Source organism: Leopardus geoffroyi, chromosome A1, assembly GCF_018350155.1.
Source record: "Leopardus geoffroyi isolate Oge1 chromosome A1, O.geoffroyi_Oge1_pat1.0, whole genome shotgun sequence".
In the NCBI taxonomy this organism is placed as follows: Eukaryota; Metazoa; Chordata; class Mammalia; order Carnivora; family Felidae; genus Leopardus; species Leopardus geoffroyi.
In genome coordinates this window covers 122149242-122165934 of record NC_059326.1, presented here as the reverse complement: position 1 = coordinate 122165934, position 16693 = coordinate 122149242, and the positions used below count along the sequence as shown (strand labels likewise).

Sequence of the window (16693 nt, the reverse complement as noted above, 5' to 3'; positions counted from 1 at the left end):
CCTTCTATCTACTTTTCTTCTCCCAGGAACATGAAATCCATAGTCCTCCTAATAGTCTCTATACTATATAGTCTCTTCATTTTTGTGAGGTCACATACGCTTTGTTCTTTTACTGTCATTTAAGAGACATCTTTGGAAAAAGAGATGATAAATACATTGTCAGTTCACTGTTATCCTTTCTTTCTTTTCCCACTTTTCCTAAATCAATGAAAACCATTATCTTCTTAAAAGACAAAGCCAGGGCACCTGGGTGGCTCAGTCTGTTAAGCATGTGACTCTTGGTTTCACCTCAGGCCATGATCTCACGGTTTGTGAGTTCGAGCCCCGTGCCAGGCTTTGTTCTCAGAGTGGAGAGCCTGCTTGGGATTCTCTTTCTCCCTCTCTTTCTGCCTCTCCCCTGCTTGCACTCTCAGTCTCTCTCTCTCTCTCAAAATAAATAAATAAACTTAAAAAAAGACAAAGCCAGCCTCCCTCATTTGGTCTACTTCTACATTCTGCAACTTTGTTTTAAAGTAGAAAAGCTTTCTTTGGGAGTTTGAACCTCCGCTTTTCCCCAATCACACAGAATTTCTCTGTTTGTTTTTTTTTTTTTTTTCGTTACTAAATTCCCCTTTTGCCTTTAAATCTTGGAATATTTCAGTACTCAATGGATAGGTATATACCATTTTGAGTAATAGAAAAGTAAATCATCAAAAAACACAGGAAAGGACTTTAAAATGTTTTTCAACAATTAGAAGTCCAATGATTTCTTTATAGTTTCCTAAGCTACCACCATCACAGGACACTTCGAACTGAACAACATTTTTGAGAGAAAACTCATTCTGATAATGGTTTAGATGTTTTCTTCAAGAAAACAAGAAATATGGATTACATATAGATTTTTGGTTTTTTGAAAAATATTAAGTGTGTACTTACTGGATAAAAGAGCTTAAACAGAGATTTCCTTGGGAAAATGTAAACGGACCCCTTATGGAGCCATTGGTTAAGAGTCAAGTAAAACTGGGTTCAAATCCCAGATCTGATCCATTCTACTTGCTCTAACTTAAGATCTCCGAGTCTCAGTTGCCTCAGTAGTAAATGGTACTACTGAAACTTCCCTTGTGGGGTGGACATGAGAGAGAGAAGTAATGTGTACACAAAGACATAAGCACAATGCCTGACAGTTAGTAAGCACTCATCAAATGGCAGCTGAGGTGATCATGAGGTAAACAACCTTTAGAAAGTAATTGCTTACCATCTTCTTTAAAATATGAGGAGAAGGCCCTTTGTAAACATATCCAAGTTTGGGAAACTCCACAAGCCATAGATGTAGCTTTCTTTGTGTCTCTCAGGCCCCTGCCTTTGTTTAGGTTCATTTCATTTTGCTTAGTCCTGAATGTATTAGAAAACTGAGCCAGGTCACCACCTAGTCAGTACTATTTATACTCAATGAATTGGCAAACAGTAATGACTCCTCAGGATTATTTGTTTTGCCATTTTAATAATTACTTACTGGAGAAGCACTGGGTAATCTATGACATGACAGGTTTTGACGTCTCCCAATTATGTGCACGTTGCGGAATCTGTGAGTTAGATTTGTTGTCCTTTCCTGTGGTGGAGATCAGCTTGCAGTTCTTATTTGCCTAACAAGGTGCAGTCCAGGATCCAGCAGAGATCAGATTCTTTTGACAACATTCACACTTGTTTCAAGGGAAGCTATAAACATACAAACATATTACAAGGTGGTGTGGACATATGCAAATGTGCTAAATTTGTAAGAATGAATTTACTCACTTCAAGCATACTAGTTAACAACTACTTGTAAGCTAGGGAAAGAAAATCAGTTCTAGTCTTTCATTTAATAAACAATGATTTCCTTTCAAGCCCTATTCTATACGCAGTACTGAAATGAACCAAAAAACTGCTGATGAGACACTGTGTTTTTTTTTTAATTCATGAACCCATGTAACAAACTTTTATTTTGTGTGTCAGGCACTGTATTAAGTATTGGAAATTTAATGGTTAATAAAAAGAAGACATGATTCTCTCACAGAGTTTACTGTCTCCTGAAGGAAGCAGTTACTGAATGAGCAGTCATAGACATAGATATAGAAATACAATGCAGTGAGGAGGGTAAAGGAGAGATATGCAATGCCATGAGGACAACACAGTAGAGTGCCTAACTTGGTCTGCATTGGCAAGAACTCTTCCCTGCTGAAAGGAGGGCTAATCTTAAATGTGAACGATAAGGAAGCATTAACTGTGTGTGGAAAAGAAAAGAGCATTCTAGGCACATACAAAGGCCCTGCAGCTGGAGTGAAAAGGTGCTTGTGGGGAATGGACAGAGCAATGAATTTTGACGTAGAAGACAAAGGCAAGCAGATAGTGCAATAAACCTCTAAATTCCTTCTCTTTTAATACTCCAAGCTGCCCTTTTAGTTTTGCTCTCATTCATCCATTTATTTATTCGTTGATTCATTCAGGAATTCAACAAATGATTAATCGATGTCATTATTCTGTCGCAGGCCCTACATTAGGTATAGGTACAACAGTAAATCCATAGTCCCAGAACGAAGATCTCACAGGAAAAAAAGGCAATGATGCCCAGGTGCTATGCAGTCACAGAGGAAGAGCATGAACCTCTGTCTGTATTTAGGAAGCTTGTGGAGTACAGGATGTGGATGAAAAACAAGGTAATTTCAAGAAGAAAAACTGTGTACAAAGGTCCAGGGGCAAAGGAATGATTGGCAAGGGCAGGGAAACCTTGAGAGGCTCATTGGAGCTCCCATTGTAGACTATGAGATCCTGATTGGATGGAATGAAGGTAAAGAAGTAGGCAGTAACCAGTCCTGAAAGGGTCTTTTTTTATTTGAGAGAGAGAAAGAGAGTAGGGGAGGGGTCAGAGGAAGAATCATAAGCAGACTCCATACTCAGCGCAGAGCCAGTGCAAGTCTTGATCCCATGACCTTGAGATCATGACCAGAGCTGAAAACAAAGAGTCAGGTGCTCAACTGACTGAGCCACCCAGGCGCTCCCTTACAGGGTCTTTTAAGCTGTGTTAAGAGTCTTGGGTTTTCCCCCATAAGAGTGATGGGAAGCCACTGAAAGAAAGACTGTAAGCAGGGCAGTTGGCATAATCAGATCTGTACTTCAGGGTGATTGTAATTATATCAATATGGAGCATAGAAAATTTACTAGGAAGCTACTGCAGGAATTGCTGAGAGATAATAATGGCCCAAAATAAACTACTGGTATTATGAATGGAGAGATGGGGACAGATTTTATGGCTGCCAAGGAGCTGGAATTTATAGGAATTGTCATCTGATTAGATGTAGGGGGAAAGGAAAGTTGTTAAAAATGTCTTTTGGGATTCTGGTTTGGGCAACTAGGTAGACAGTGGTACCACTCAAAAGATAGAAAACACAGAAAAATGAGTGACTTTCTTAATCATTGTATTTCTTTATCTGTAAAGCATCATTTTGATTATCTTACGGAGTTGCCTGCACTATACTAAGAACTAAATCCCTAGCCTAGATGTTCAATAAACATCAGCAGTTATTTTTATGTTCAAAGTTCCAGAGAAGCAGCTAACCACTGAAATTAGGAGACAATGTGGTTACCAAGAATGTCAGAGAAGATGTTACAGGGCAATTGAGCTAGGCCCCATTGGGTAACAGATCACCAGAGCATAAATGGAGGGATGAGTGGTGGACAACATTTTTGGCAGAAAGCACAGCAGGCACGTCCTTCGAGAAACTGGAAGTGGTCCCCTGTTGCTGGATCATAGGACTTGTAAAGGGGATGGCAATAAATGAGCTACAAATTTAGGGATTATGGAAGCCTGATAAACCAAGCTGAAGAGTTGGCGTGTCACCTTACAGGCCAGCACTGGCCAAAGTTTTTCTACAGAGTGTAAGTCTCTTATAGAAGGTCAATATGGTTCAATTAATGTAGAAAATTCTGGTTTAAACAAAGTTAAATTAACTTTTTTAATACAGGACTTCTCAGAGATTTTCAATGTACATTGTAAACCTACAATAGAGGGATACGTCATGATGTTATTTTTTCTCAAATTCCATACCTCTTTTCCCAGAACACCGATTAACACCTCAAAAGACACAGACAGTTGGCACCATCGGGTTTTGCAAACTGTTCTAGGCAAAGGGGAGCCATACAAGAATTTAAAACAATGAGAGAACCTGATCTGTGAGTTACGAAGATCATGCTCACTTAGTGAGGAGGATGGATTGGAAGGGGTAAAGTCTGAAGGCCTAATGACCTTAAGAAGTTAAATGAGAGAATAAGATAGAAAAGTTATACATGTCAAATAGGAGGCAGCAGCGGACGGGACATGCATGAGTTCGCACAAGTGTGTGTGTGTGTGTGTGTGTGTGTGTGCATGTGTGCGTGTGTTCACTTAGAACAAGCCCCACCTGGTTGTTTGTAGAAGCTAGGGAAGCCTTTATCAAAAAAAATTATGAAGCTCTTTCTCAACATGAGAAATTCTTATTCCAAAACTCTTTTGTATTTGGGATGTCTTTTGATCTTCCCATCATCCTCTGAGAGACTTTTAAAATCAGTTTCCCCAAGTGAGTGTCATAGAAGAGACTTGGCCACAGTTCACGAGCTGGTGAAAGGCAGATCCGGCCTCAGTCCTTCTCATTCCAACCCCAGGGCCATTTGCATCCCGTCTTGTTCCTTTTCAGCAAAGACTTGAGCTACAGGTTGAAGGATATGTAAGACTTGCATTGGTTGAAAAATAAGCAAAAACTTTTTGGTTAGGAGGAGAAATACAAGAAAAAACACAGACGCAGAAACACACATGGCACACAGGAAGTGCCAATCTGTTGCAGGCGAGAATCTTTCTGGGAGTCACCACCATCCTTCAGGGCAGGGCCAGCTCCAAGGGCATGTGACACGTATAATTGCACAAGGTCCCATGCTTGAATTAGTGCTCTGCTGTACTCTTGAAATTCCTAACACTTTTTGAACAAAGTACCCCATGTTTTTATTCTGGATTGGGTCCCACATATTATGTAGCTAGTCCTGCTTCAGATCTCCATCAAGCGTTTGAACTATTTTACCTTTGGGGGCTGTTCTCGCTCAGCTGGATGTCTCTAAATTCTTACACTGTAAACACAAGTGTTGTAACAAGTTACAAGTCTTACAGGTCAACATTTGACTAGTTTTTTATTTGCACATCAATTTCAGCATTTATCTCTGCAATCAAGTTATGAATTCCTTACCAACACTTAAGAAGGCTGGTGCTAGGGGCCCCTGGGTGGCTCAGTTGATTAGGCATCCAGCAACCAACTCTTGATTTCAGCTCAGGTCATGATCCCAGGGTTGTGGCATTGAGGCCCACATGGAGCCCTGCATCAGGCTCAGCTCTGAGTGGGGAGCCTGCTTGGGATTCTCTCTCTCTTCCTCTCTCTCTGCCCCTCCCCTGATCATGTTCTCTCTCCCTCTCTCTCTCTCTCTCTCTCTCTCTCAAAAATAGATAGAGAGATAGATAAAGAAGGCTGGTGGTAAGCACACAGTGGGCAGGTTGTAAATGTTTGATGTTGAATGACCATATGCCTCCATGATGCACCCACTGACATGGAGAGTTTGATACTCCCTGGTAATGAAACCATGGCTTTGAGTTTGCCTAAGAAAGGTATGGGGTGGGAGGAAATGAAGCAGAACTGCCAAAACAATTCAAGGATGAGAACCGGAGAAGTGAATAAATCTGGCTACGCGGACAACAACAGAGCATATACTCAGGACAGTATGTAGTGCCTCATACCAGCAGCTAACACTGATTGGGTGTGTATTATGTGCTCTGGATTATTTTAAATATTGTATATATATTAACCTGTTTAATGTTTGCAACAACCTTATGAAGTAGATACTATTATTATCAGTATTTTGCAAATGAGATTTGAAGCACAGAGTGATTAAGTAAGTTGCCCAAGATTATACTGCTAGGAAATATCGTAGCCAAGATTTGAACTGAAGCAGTGTGTTTCTCAAAAGTCATGTCTTTGACTATTTGCCTCTTACACTGAGCTGACCCATTTTAGAAAGGAGTCTCACATCTGGCATTACTATTAAGGGCTATATATGTGAGAGCTATTATTACTCTCCATATAAAAATATGCATGGGAGGTGATGGCACTATAATTCTAAACTTGCATTTAATTTTGGACATTTTTTTGGTCCTAGGTTTTTTTTCCCCTTCCTTTTCCTGTGCATGAAAGAGATAAAATGAGTCAGCATTTGGAAGCAGAAAGTCCTCTAAACTATGTTTTGTTTTTGTTTTTTTTCTGGGGAGAGAGTACAAATCTTCATCAAATGCTCAAAAAGGATCTGTGACCCTACAATGTTCAAGTCATTACTCAGGGCCTATTCTACTTTTCAGATACAAATTCACAAGCTTTGATTATCACACTTTGTTCACCCTTACAGCCCTGTCACATGCCAGATGGAAATTGCAGAGGTCTCTATTTGAGGCATGTTGAATATAATCATTTTCACTCTATATTTATTCCATAAATATTTATCGAGCTTTAAAACATATACAGACTTGCATATAAATTCAAGGTCCATCTGGCTCTTGAATTTGGCTTCTATGTCTTATCTTACTAGTATTAAGATACTATATCTTAATATATACAAGAGTATTAACCTTGTCCACATAACACTTTGAACTTTTCAAAAGGTTTTCCCACAGGATGAGCTAAGTTTATCATGTGATATGTCCTGTAGTTTCCAAAAATGCCCTATACGTAGAAGTTTTCTTCTCAAGAAGGAGAAAATGACAGAATATGGTAGTGTAGGGAAAGGGTGATTTGTGCTGATTCTACGTGAACGTAAAGGCTTCCTTCCTGGACTTCTGCAGCTGAGGGTCGGGAGGATTGATGCAACCCCACCTGCATCCTTGCCTGGCCCACCTCAGGCAGAAAACTGGAGATGATGAGGTTGAAGAAGAGTATAGAGCTCTGGTATTCTCTTTTGTTCAGGGCTGGCCCCCATAACTTTTGAAGGAGAGTAATAGTAATTTCTCCCCTTGCTATTGACCTCAAAGTTCTGGGGAGTGACAGCAACTTAATTTCCCATAACTTTAGCCTCTCAGAAAAAAGTGGCATGTCCCCCAAAACAAAGGTTGAGGAAAGTCATTGTGGAATGGTGAGCATGGGAGCCAGGACACCAGGGTCCATGCTCTCAGTCTGTCACTGGGTGATTCAGGCAAGTCAGTTCTTTTCATGAAGCATTAGTTTTCTCTTCAGCGAAATGGTAGGCTAGACCTGCCATCTGTAAGATCTGTAGATCTATAAGCCACCTTTTAATGTGAGACTTGCTGGGTATGTGTTTAGCATTACCTAGAGCTAGTCAAACTAAAAAGTTTAAGGGCAGAGTTCCCAAGACTGTCCTCACTTCCAGCATCTACTGCAAACTGGGGGTGGGGGTGGGGGGGTTTCCAAAACTACCTTTAGTTTTAATAATTTGCTAGGACTCACAGAACTCACAGAAAGCTATCATATTTCTGGTTGCAGTTTGTTACAGGGAAAGGATACAGATTAAAAGTAACCAAAGGAAGAGATGCCCAGGGTAGAGTCAGGGAGGGTTCTAAACTTGGAGTTTGTCCTCAGGACACATTAACCCCCCTCCAGTGATGTATGACAACATGTGTAGAGTATTGCTAACCAGGGAAGCTTAACTAAGCTTGGTGTTCAGAATTTTTATTGGACTTCTATTATATATGATTAATTGATTGATTGATTGCTCATATGGTTGAACTCCATCACCAGGTCAATTGATAGCTCATGACCCAAATCCTCAACTCTAAATCACAAGGTCTTTCTGGTGTGGACAGTGTCCCCCCCACCCCATTAAACTGTTGAATGTGGCAACCCCCTCCCTAAAATCAAAGATATAGCTATCAGGTCTGACATACGTTACTTCCCAGAAGCCTAGGGCAAAAGCCAGGCCTCTCTTTGGGCAAGGCCAAATTTTTTTTTTTACTACATAAGCATCCTAGATTTGTTGTTCATTAAGATTCTCTCCCGATAGATCTTCATTACTAAGCAAACACACGTTGACTCTTTCATTCTTTCAAAAAGTACATTCGAGTAGCCAATCTGTGCCAGGCACTGTCCTAGGTGCCAGATACAGAAAAGGAGCAAAAACATTCCTGTCTCCCTGGAAATTGGGCTCTATTGACGTGATAACCAAAGCCAAATACATATGTACAGTCAGACAGCACTATGGGGATACAGAGTGCTGGGAAGAAGGAGTGCTATTTTATTTTATATGGTCCAAGAAGGTATCTCAGAAAAATTGATACTGGAGCAGACACTGGAATGAGGTGAAGCTCTTTGCTCTGCTGCTGTCTGAGGGAAGGCACTCAGGACAGAGGCAACAGCAGGTGTGGAGGTCCTGGGACAGGAGTGCTCTTCCTGGTGTGTTGGGCAGACAATAAGGACGCCACTGAGTCTACCTGGGAGGCTGGAAGGCGTAGGGAAGGGACTTGAAGCGAGAGTTGGTAGTGCTTCAGGTAAGAAGCAGGGGCGGGAGGAGGGGGAGGGTGTGTGGGAAGAACAAGGACAGAGCTATAGCTGGGGCCAAATCTTAACAGCATTTTAAGAAAGTTTTACTCTGAATGTGTAGGAAGCCAATAAAGGGCTTTGAGTAGAAAAGTGACATGAAGTGATTTGCATTTAAAAGGACCATTCTGCCTGCTGCATAGAAACCATTCTGTAGGGGGTGAAGGAGGAATCACAGGCTCACTCAGCTGGCTCCTTCCAGTCTTGAAACAATCATGGTGATAAGAGATGGTGGTTGGCCCTCAGAAGCAGCAGTGGATGTGGTGAGAAGTGGCTGGGTTCTGGATGTGTTCTGAAGCTTTGCTGAGGGAAGGATGTGGGGAATGAGAGAGGAACCAAGTAATAGGAAGGGGGAGCCCATGGACTGGGAGTATGGTCAGTGAAATACCAGATCAGCTGTGAGTGATACGAGTCTAGAGGTCAGAGGAGACTGGTTTTCAAAATCCAAGTGTGGGGTCTTGGATGACCCCATGAGACTGGATGAGGTCCCCTGGGACCGGATTGTGGATAGAGGAATCCAAGAACTTGGGAGTCTAGGATATGTGTACGTGTAGACATCAGACAGTGGGTAGCAGGAGGGTGGAGAGCGGTGCTGGGAATTAGTGAGGAGAGCATGTTAGGAAGGAAGAAGCTCTCAGCTGCACACACAAAACTGTTTACATGTGTGTTAGAGGTAATGGCATATCTAATTGAGTAAAATCTTCAGAAATTAACTCACTGATCACGTGACCCCAGAATTCCATTCTCTAATCCAATGTAAAAGAATGAATCGCTCTCAGGCAGATTCCTATCACTGTATCTTTAAATTTCTCCACCTTTAGTGGTCATGACAGAGTCCAGGTACCCAGCTATGGGAATCCTTTTTTTTTTTTTTTTTTTTTTGGCAGTGAAATCTGCGATTTGGCTGGAATTGAAGCCATAGGCCTGTAAGAGCCCCTATTACAGTGGCTGAATTACACATTTCTTGCTATCTATTTTATATGGTTATGTGGTGTCATTTCAGCACTTTTAGAATCTGGTTCTCTTTTTCCTCTATTAATTCAGCTTACTAGTTTTAAGGGAAAATGCAGATTGAGTTCAACTGTACTACTGTATTTAATATATGTATATGTATATGTGCATGTGTCTATGTATTTTTATCATATTCAGTTTTATTACTTTAAATATAGTTGTGAGAGTCCTTGTATTAATGTTGCTTGGTTTGATTTTAGCATGACAATCTTATTCAAGTCTTTCGTAGATGAAAATTTCTCTTTGAAGGAATACAATAAAACTCATTTTGTGAACAGAACGTTTTGGAAAACTTTATACTTTTGCTCTAGCCACTAGGCATGTGGTGTTATTGAGCCCTAGAAATGTGGCTCCTTCTGAGAGGCACTGTGTATGTAAAATACACACTAGATTTCAAAGACTTGGAATGAAAAACAGAGTAAAATTAGATCATTAATAAATTCATATTGATTATATGTGGAAGTCATAACATTTTTGATATATTAAAGAAAATATCTTTTTTCCAACACTTTTTAAAACATTAAAAAATATTATTAAAATTATTTCACCTGCTTATTTTCACTTGCTAATGTAGTAACTACTTACAAATGTAGCCTGCATTACATTTCTATTGGAGAGAGTAGTTTTGTGCATTTGGTAGCATATACATTTATACCCATGTCCCAATTTTCTCATGTACAGAAAATGATTTTTGACCTTTTCAATACAAGGTTTCACCTGAAAAAGTGTTTCTTAACATTAAAAAAAAAACTTTAAAAAGTTTCTTATTACAAAAATAATACATGTCCTAAATTTTCTTTGACAAAAATATGAACAACAAAGATAACCACACATAACCACCACACAGTACATTTATATATTGATTTTGACAAACACATATTTTTCCACACTTTTTTTTCACCAGGAAAGGGGAAATTGGTCAGTATACATTGTTTTTTGACTTTCTCAACAATGTAACATAGACGTCTATCCTTGTCATTACATACCTTTAAATTTTTCCTGCGCCAATATTAGCCCAAAGGATATATCATCCTCCAAGAAGCAACAGTGGCTTATGATAGCAGAGATTTTTAAATCTTTAATAACAGCTTTATTGAGATACTATACCATACAAATTCACTGTTTTAAAGTATGCAAGTCAGTGGTTTTAGTATATTCAGAGTTATGCAACCGTTGCCCTTATCTAATTTAGAACTTTTTCATCACCCCGGAGAGAAACCCCTAATCCATAAGCATTTACTCCCATTCCCCCACCCAGTCCCTGGCACCTAATCTACTTTCTATCTCTATGGATTTGCCCATCCTGAATATTTCACATAAATGGAATCATATAAGGTCTTTTGTCACTTAGTATGTTTTCACCACTGATCCATGTTGTAGCATATATTGGTACTTCACTACTTTTTATAGCTGAATGATAATTCATCCCCTGGATATGTTTCACTTTATCCATTTATTAGCTGATGGACATTTGGACTATTTCCACTTTGGGGCTATCCTGAATAATGTCGCATCGTGAATATTCATCTATAGGTTTTGGTGTGAACAAGTGTTTTCTATTCTGTTGGGTATATACCTAGAAGTGACATTGCTGGGTCATATGCTGTGTTTAACAATTTAAAGACCTGTCAAACCATTCATTGCTGCACCATTATACAATCCCACAAGCAGTGTGCAAAAGTTCCAATTTTGCCACAACTTCACCAACACAATAGTAAGTGATTTTCAACTTACAGGATATTCATTCATAAGAGAGACAAATCAAAATCGCTTTCAAAAAAGAGTGACTTTGGGGTGCCTGGGTGGCTCAGTTGGTTACGCGTTTGACTTTGGCTCAGGTCATGATCTTATAGTTCGTGGGTTCAAGCCCCGCGTCAGGCTCTGTGCTGACAGCTCGGAGCCTGGAGCCTGCTTTGGATTCCGTGTGTGTGTCTCTCTCTCTGCCCCTTTCCTGCTCATGCTCTCTGTCTCAAAAATAAATAAAACATTAAAAATTTTTTTTCAAAAAAGAGTGACCTTAACCCACCCCAACACACACACACACACAGAATGCCAGGTTTGATTTTGGGTATCTTATTTATCTCTATCAGTCTCAGTGAAGTGGAGATAATAACAGTACTTACAAGGGCTGCTATTAGAATTAAATGAGATGATGCTAGTAAAACCCCTTGCACAGCACCTAGTACATAATATATGCTCAATAAGTGAAGTGCTAGCTATTAATATTTTATCAATGTCTCAATATTTTTCCATTATGTGTACCCACCATAATTTGCCTAGTCAATTCTATTGTTGGACATTTAGGTGGTTTCCAGTTTTCATGACCAGAAACAATGCTCTGAGAAATGACCTGATGGCTAAATTTTTGCCCACATCTATGATTATTTTCTTAGGATAAATTCTGTAAAGTGTTATTGCTGGGGCATATTAAAGAAATTTGAAAGATATTTCCCAATATATATTCTTGTCTGAGTTATGTGAAGTTTTCTTTTGAGAAAGGTAATCAGAAACTACCCCTTGAGTATCGCCAAACTGGTTTTGTAAATCCTCACCTATACCTAACAAATATTATGCAAATTAACACTATCTTGAGTAAGACAGCCTAAATTTAACTCTGAAACCATTGAATGAGAAAAGGTACAAGAGGATATCAGGTCTCATCCTCTCAGATCTGGGCTCTTGGATTTTTGTTCCTCTTCTCCCATTGTGTTAATATCCTAATGAGACATGTTGAAGAGTTATCAATGAAACCAGGCAGAATGGATGTTTCTGTTTTGCATTTAGGCAAATCCAGGCCCAAAGTAAGGAGGCAGTGGAGCTTGAACAGTAGAAAAGGATGATTCATTGAGAATGGGCGTGCACCTGACGTTGCTTATGTGGTCAGGTCCCTTATAGGGGCAGCCTCTTCCAATTGCATAGCCAGCCTGGGGAGGATCACTCAAAGGCTTCAGTTTCTTCTGATGGATATGGGAAATCTTCACAGTAAAGGTAGGATTTTAAGACATTTAGCATTATGGCTCAAGTTTGGCTGCGTGGTGGGATGCTCTGGAATTTGACACAGATTGGGAGATTTAGTATTGAGAATTGGCAGGAACTTTGTGTAGATGGCAGGGATGGGCAGGAAGATATATCAGCGAGTACTGCGTTGCTATTAGTGTGCTGGTAAATGGTTAACAATCAGCTTTCAAAGCAAACAACAAAAAACCCAAAGCCCTGATTTATATATGTTTTTTTTTTTTAATTTCCACAATACAAATATCCCACCAAGGCAGATTTCAGATTTTAAGCTACCAACATGATGTCCCTCACAGCAGAGCTGGAAATAGATGTGTGTAATCGGCCCATTCGGCTCTCAATAGCCAGTACGTAGCAGTTCCAGCATACCACTGTTTATTTGCATAAATTACTCCACTTGGATAAATGAAGGAACATTTTACTCTGTGAAATCCATTAAGTATCCAGAATCTAGATTTAATACATTTTTAGAGCAAAATGTTTTGCTTTCTTTTCCTAGGTTAAATGCCATATCAAAGGTTCCCTTGTGTGGTGTTCTTACCTATGGTAGCATGCACAAAAAGGAATTATAAACCTCACTAGAAGCTCAGGAGGTTACCCACTGGACAGTGAACACATAAACCACCTGAGACAGAGAGTTGAACACTCGGTGCTTATTGATCCTAGAGACGGATTTTGTACAATTCCACAACAGAGAAACATGATTAGGTCTGCAGGTATATAGGGTAATCCTAATTCCAAAGGACTTTGTGGTTTATAGAGGGCTTTTTGCAAGATGGTAAAATTTCCTATACCCAGTTTCTAGTTGCTCATTAAGACGGATTGATAGATAGTGAAACTCAGGTCTCTAAGTCACTTTTGTTCAGTTAAATGATGCCCTGTAGTGCATCTCTCCAATTCTGTGCTGATGGAGACCCCCAGGAGCCACTAGGAGGGAGAAGTGGCATCTCAGCCCTAAGCAGTTAGGCTGTCTGTACAGCAACTCAACAACCCTGTGAAGGAGTTTCTATTATTTTCTTCTATTTTGCAAATACAGAGGCACAGAGATGTTAAATTACTTGCCAAAGGTCATGAAATTTATAAATGCCTGAGCTGGGATAAACCAGGACTGCCTGACACCTAAAGCCTCTATTAAGAATCTCCAGACTGGCTCAGGTCAGAGGTTTTAATAAAATTGTAGATATTTATTGTGTTAATTGGACAGGATGACCTGAAAGGTTTCAGTGTAAGGCAGCACTAACCTAACCGGGGTGAGGGTATATGACAGTGTTGGGGGAGGGGGGCCATGACAAGGGTGAGAAAAAAAAAGAACGTGTCTACATGCCCTGATGCCGAATTGTGTAATCTAAGAAGCCTGTGTATTTGTAACGGGCCTTTTTTGTGAATTCAGTCAGCCTTTCAAAGTGTCTTCTGCCCCTTTTGTAGCTTATGGCTTCCTTTACATAAACTGTAAATTAGACACTAAGTTCCATGACAGCCGACTGACTATATATTTTATGCGTGGATATTGCTGATACAGTCCCATTCTAGTGGCTGAGACAGTGGTTGCTTTTCTATTTGTTCCTTACTGATGGTGAGATGATTGTAAATATCCAACAAGTAACAACAGTATGTTCTTTCCAAGATCATTCAGTCCACGATCTCATTAAATCCTCACAGTAACTCCATGAGGTAGATACTCTTTTTCTCCCTAATTTAGAGGTTTAAAAAATACCTTAGGGGAAACTTGTAACTTACTCAAGGACACAATAATAAGTGCCAGAGAATCATCAGCTTTGCTTGATATCAGAGCCTCAGCACTTAACATTATGCTATAGTCTGTTGATTGATAACGCATTTGTTGCATCTCTAAGAAAGCTCATGTTTGAAGATCGGATGAAAGAATTTCAGTTCTGTGAAGAAAGGGACTGTTTTGTTTTAACTTTATCCCCGTATATTGCTCAGTAAATATTTTTGGTCCGTATACATATAAGAATGGCTAGGACAATTACTTCCATTGGAATAGGACTTACTAGAGTAGAAGATTACTGCCTCACAACAGGTTTTGTTGTTGGGTGTTGTTTGTTTTGGTTTGGTTTTGCAAGAATTTTAATAAGGATTGAGCTATAAAACCTAAATATTACAATATTTGCTGAACTGGAGAAATTCCATAATTAATTCACTGAAGAAATATTTATTTACATCCATTCAGCAAATATAATTGAGCACCTACTAAGCACCAGACATTTAATATAGGAGATATATTAGGAACGGTTGATAATAATGAGGAAACAACTATTACAGAATGTGGTGATCCATGAGGAAGACTCACCGCCCCCCCCCAACCTCCACCAAAAAATATAAAAAGATGTAGAGACCGTAAATACCTGAGGAAGAGACTGTGGTCTGGTCGTGTAACGCCTCAGTGAAGTAGGGACAGTTCAGCTGACATGCTGGAGAATGCCAAGAACATGAGGAAGGAGCTTAGGGAATGGCATGTGCAACTTTCAAAAGCTTGTGGAAAGAATTTGACATATTGGAGGACTAGAAAGTTCAGCAGGTCTTCTGAGAAATGGTCTATACTGTCCTCTTACCACCACAGGATTGTACGGGGCTTCTTTACCTTACCTTTACCCTTACCTCCTTTACCACACATCATTGTGTTCAAGCACAAAGCCAACAGTCCTTTTGGTTTTGAGCCAGGGTCTAGTCTCCATTGATCATGGGAGAAAAGAGTGGTCCACAAAGTTGAAATGTTGGAGTCAACTTAATCCATGGAGATCTCTCTGTTTTTCCGGGATCGTTGAATAAATAGAGGAGGTATTTTGCTGGAAACATGAAAAGGAAGCTTAATCTATGCAGGGGATATTTCTCCCATTGGTTAGAGTGGAAAATTACTCAAGCACAAACCTGGCCAGTGGGCCTACCCAGTTCATCATGCAGCTCTGTTCCAAGGTAGCCCACATTCCAGGAAGATAAGGGGAGAACTTGCAAATACTGTCCCAAGGTCTCCTGTCACACCTTTAAGTCATTTCAACAGAAGGCACACTGTCTTCTTACCACTTTGAGAGGAACTTAGCGTTTTCCCACCTCTGCCTGCCCCTTCCCCATAACGCTGATCGGCAAGAGAAGCTGAACTGTGTAACTGCAGATGAGCCGACCACCGGAGACCTGGTGATGGGTCCAGTTCATCATGTGGAGGAACCAACCATGAGCTGAGGCTGAAGTGGTGGGTTAAATTTGTTACTGGAATTTCATTTGTGAAATTTGAACAAGTAGTCAAACAATTCTGTGAGGCTTAGCCACAGACGAGCATAAAATGAAATCCATCGTAAGCTGAACTTCCCTTAAAAATTACATCAAAGAATATTTCTACTCTCTTCTTCATCTGGCTTTCTGGAGATGGGGACGGTGCCATTTTCCATCTGCCGGAAGCATCCACTCTCCGTGGAAATCTAATGGCGATTCCCAACCTCGGTTAAAAACTTGTTTTCCCATTTTTTTGAACTGCAAATACTTTCTAAATTGTGTGAGCCGAAGCATTGTATGTATATAATTAACTCACAGGTCCCTCTGGGCTCATCTAGCTCAACTTGTGGAGTTTAACTGAGCAAGACGTTTGCTGATGTCTCTTCCTGCAGCGACACCCACTGAAACAAATACCTTCTACAAGTGGAAAAATGGGCAAATTTCTTTTCCAGTTTGGCTTTACGAAGCTGTGATGTTCGTAAGTGATGTTTACTGGTTTCATAACAGTAGTGATCAAATTTTCTTTCAAGTACAGGTTTTGTAATTTTCGAAAACGTGGGGGGGAGGGTGGTGGGGGGAAGGTGGGGAATTTTGCATTTTCCTCCTAGGTGAAGCAGGGAGGCAGGCCTCTTTTTTTGTATTAATTGGATCCTCAAAGTCCCCTCAGGGTAGCAGTGGCTCTCTGTGGGCACAGGCCCCAAGGCACCTTCCCTGTTGGGAGCAAATGTGAGCAGTTTCTGCAGGGTTGTGCCTTGTTCACAAGCAAGACCTACAGCCGGGCCTGCAGCGTTTGTCCAAAACAAAGTGCAAAGGGCTAGGGAAGGTGGACTTTTCCAGAGTGACTGTGTTGGCTAGCTTTTTAAGTCAGCCCT

The 16693-nt window shown here is 40.3% G+C and overlaps 1 protein-coding gene across 8 annotated transcripts in view; it reads left to right on the top strand.

Annotated features, from left to right (window-relative positions):
• Window positions 1-16693, top strand: part of PPP2R2B (protein phosphatase 2 regulatory subunit Bbeta) — a 512334-nt gene that overhangs the window by 222084 nt on the left and 273557 nt on the right. The gene's annotated exons all lie outside the window — the stretch shown is intronic.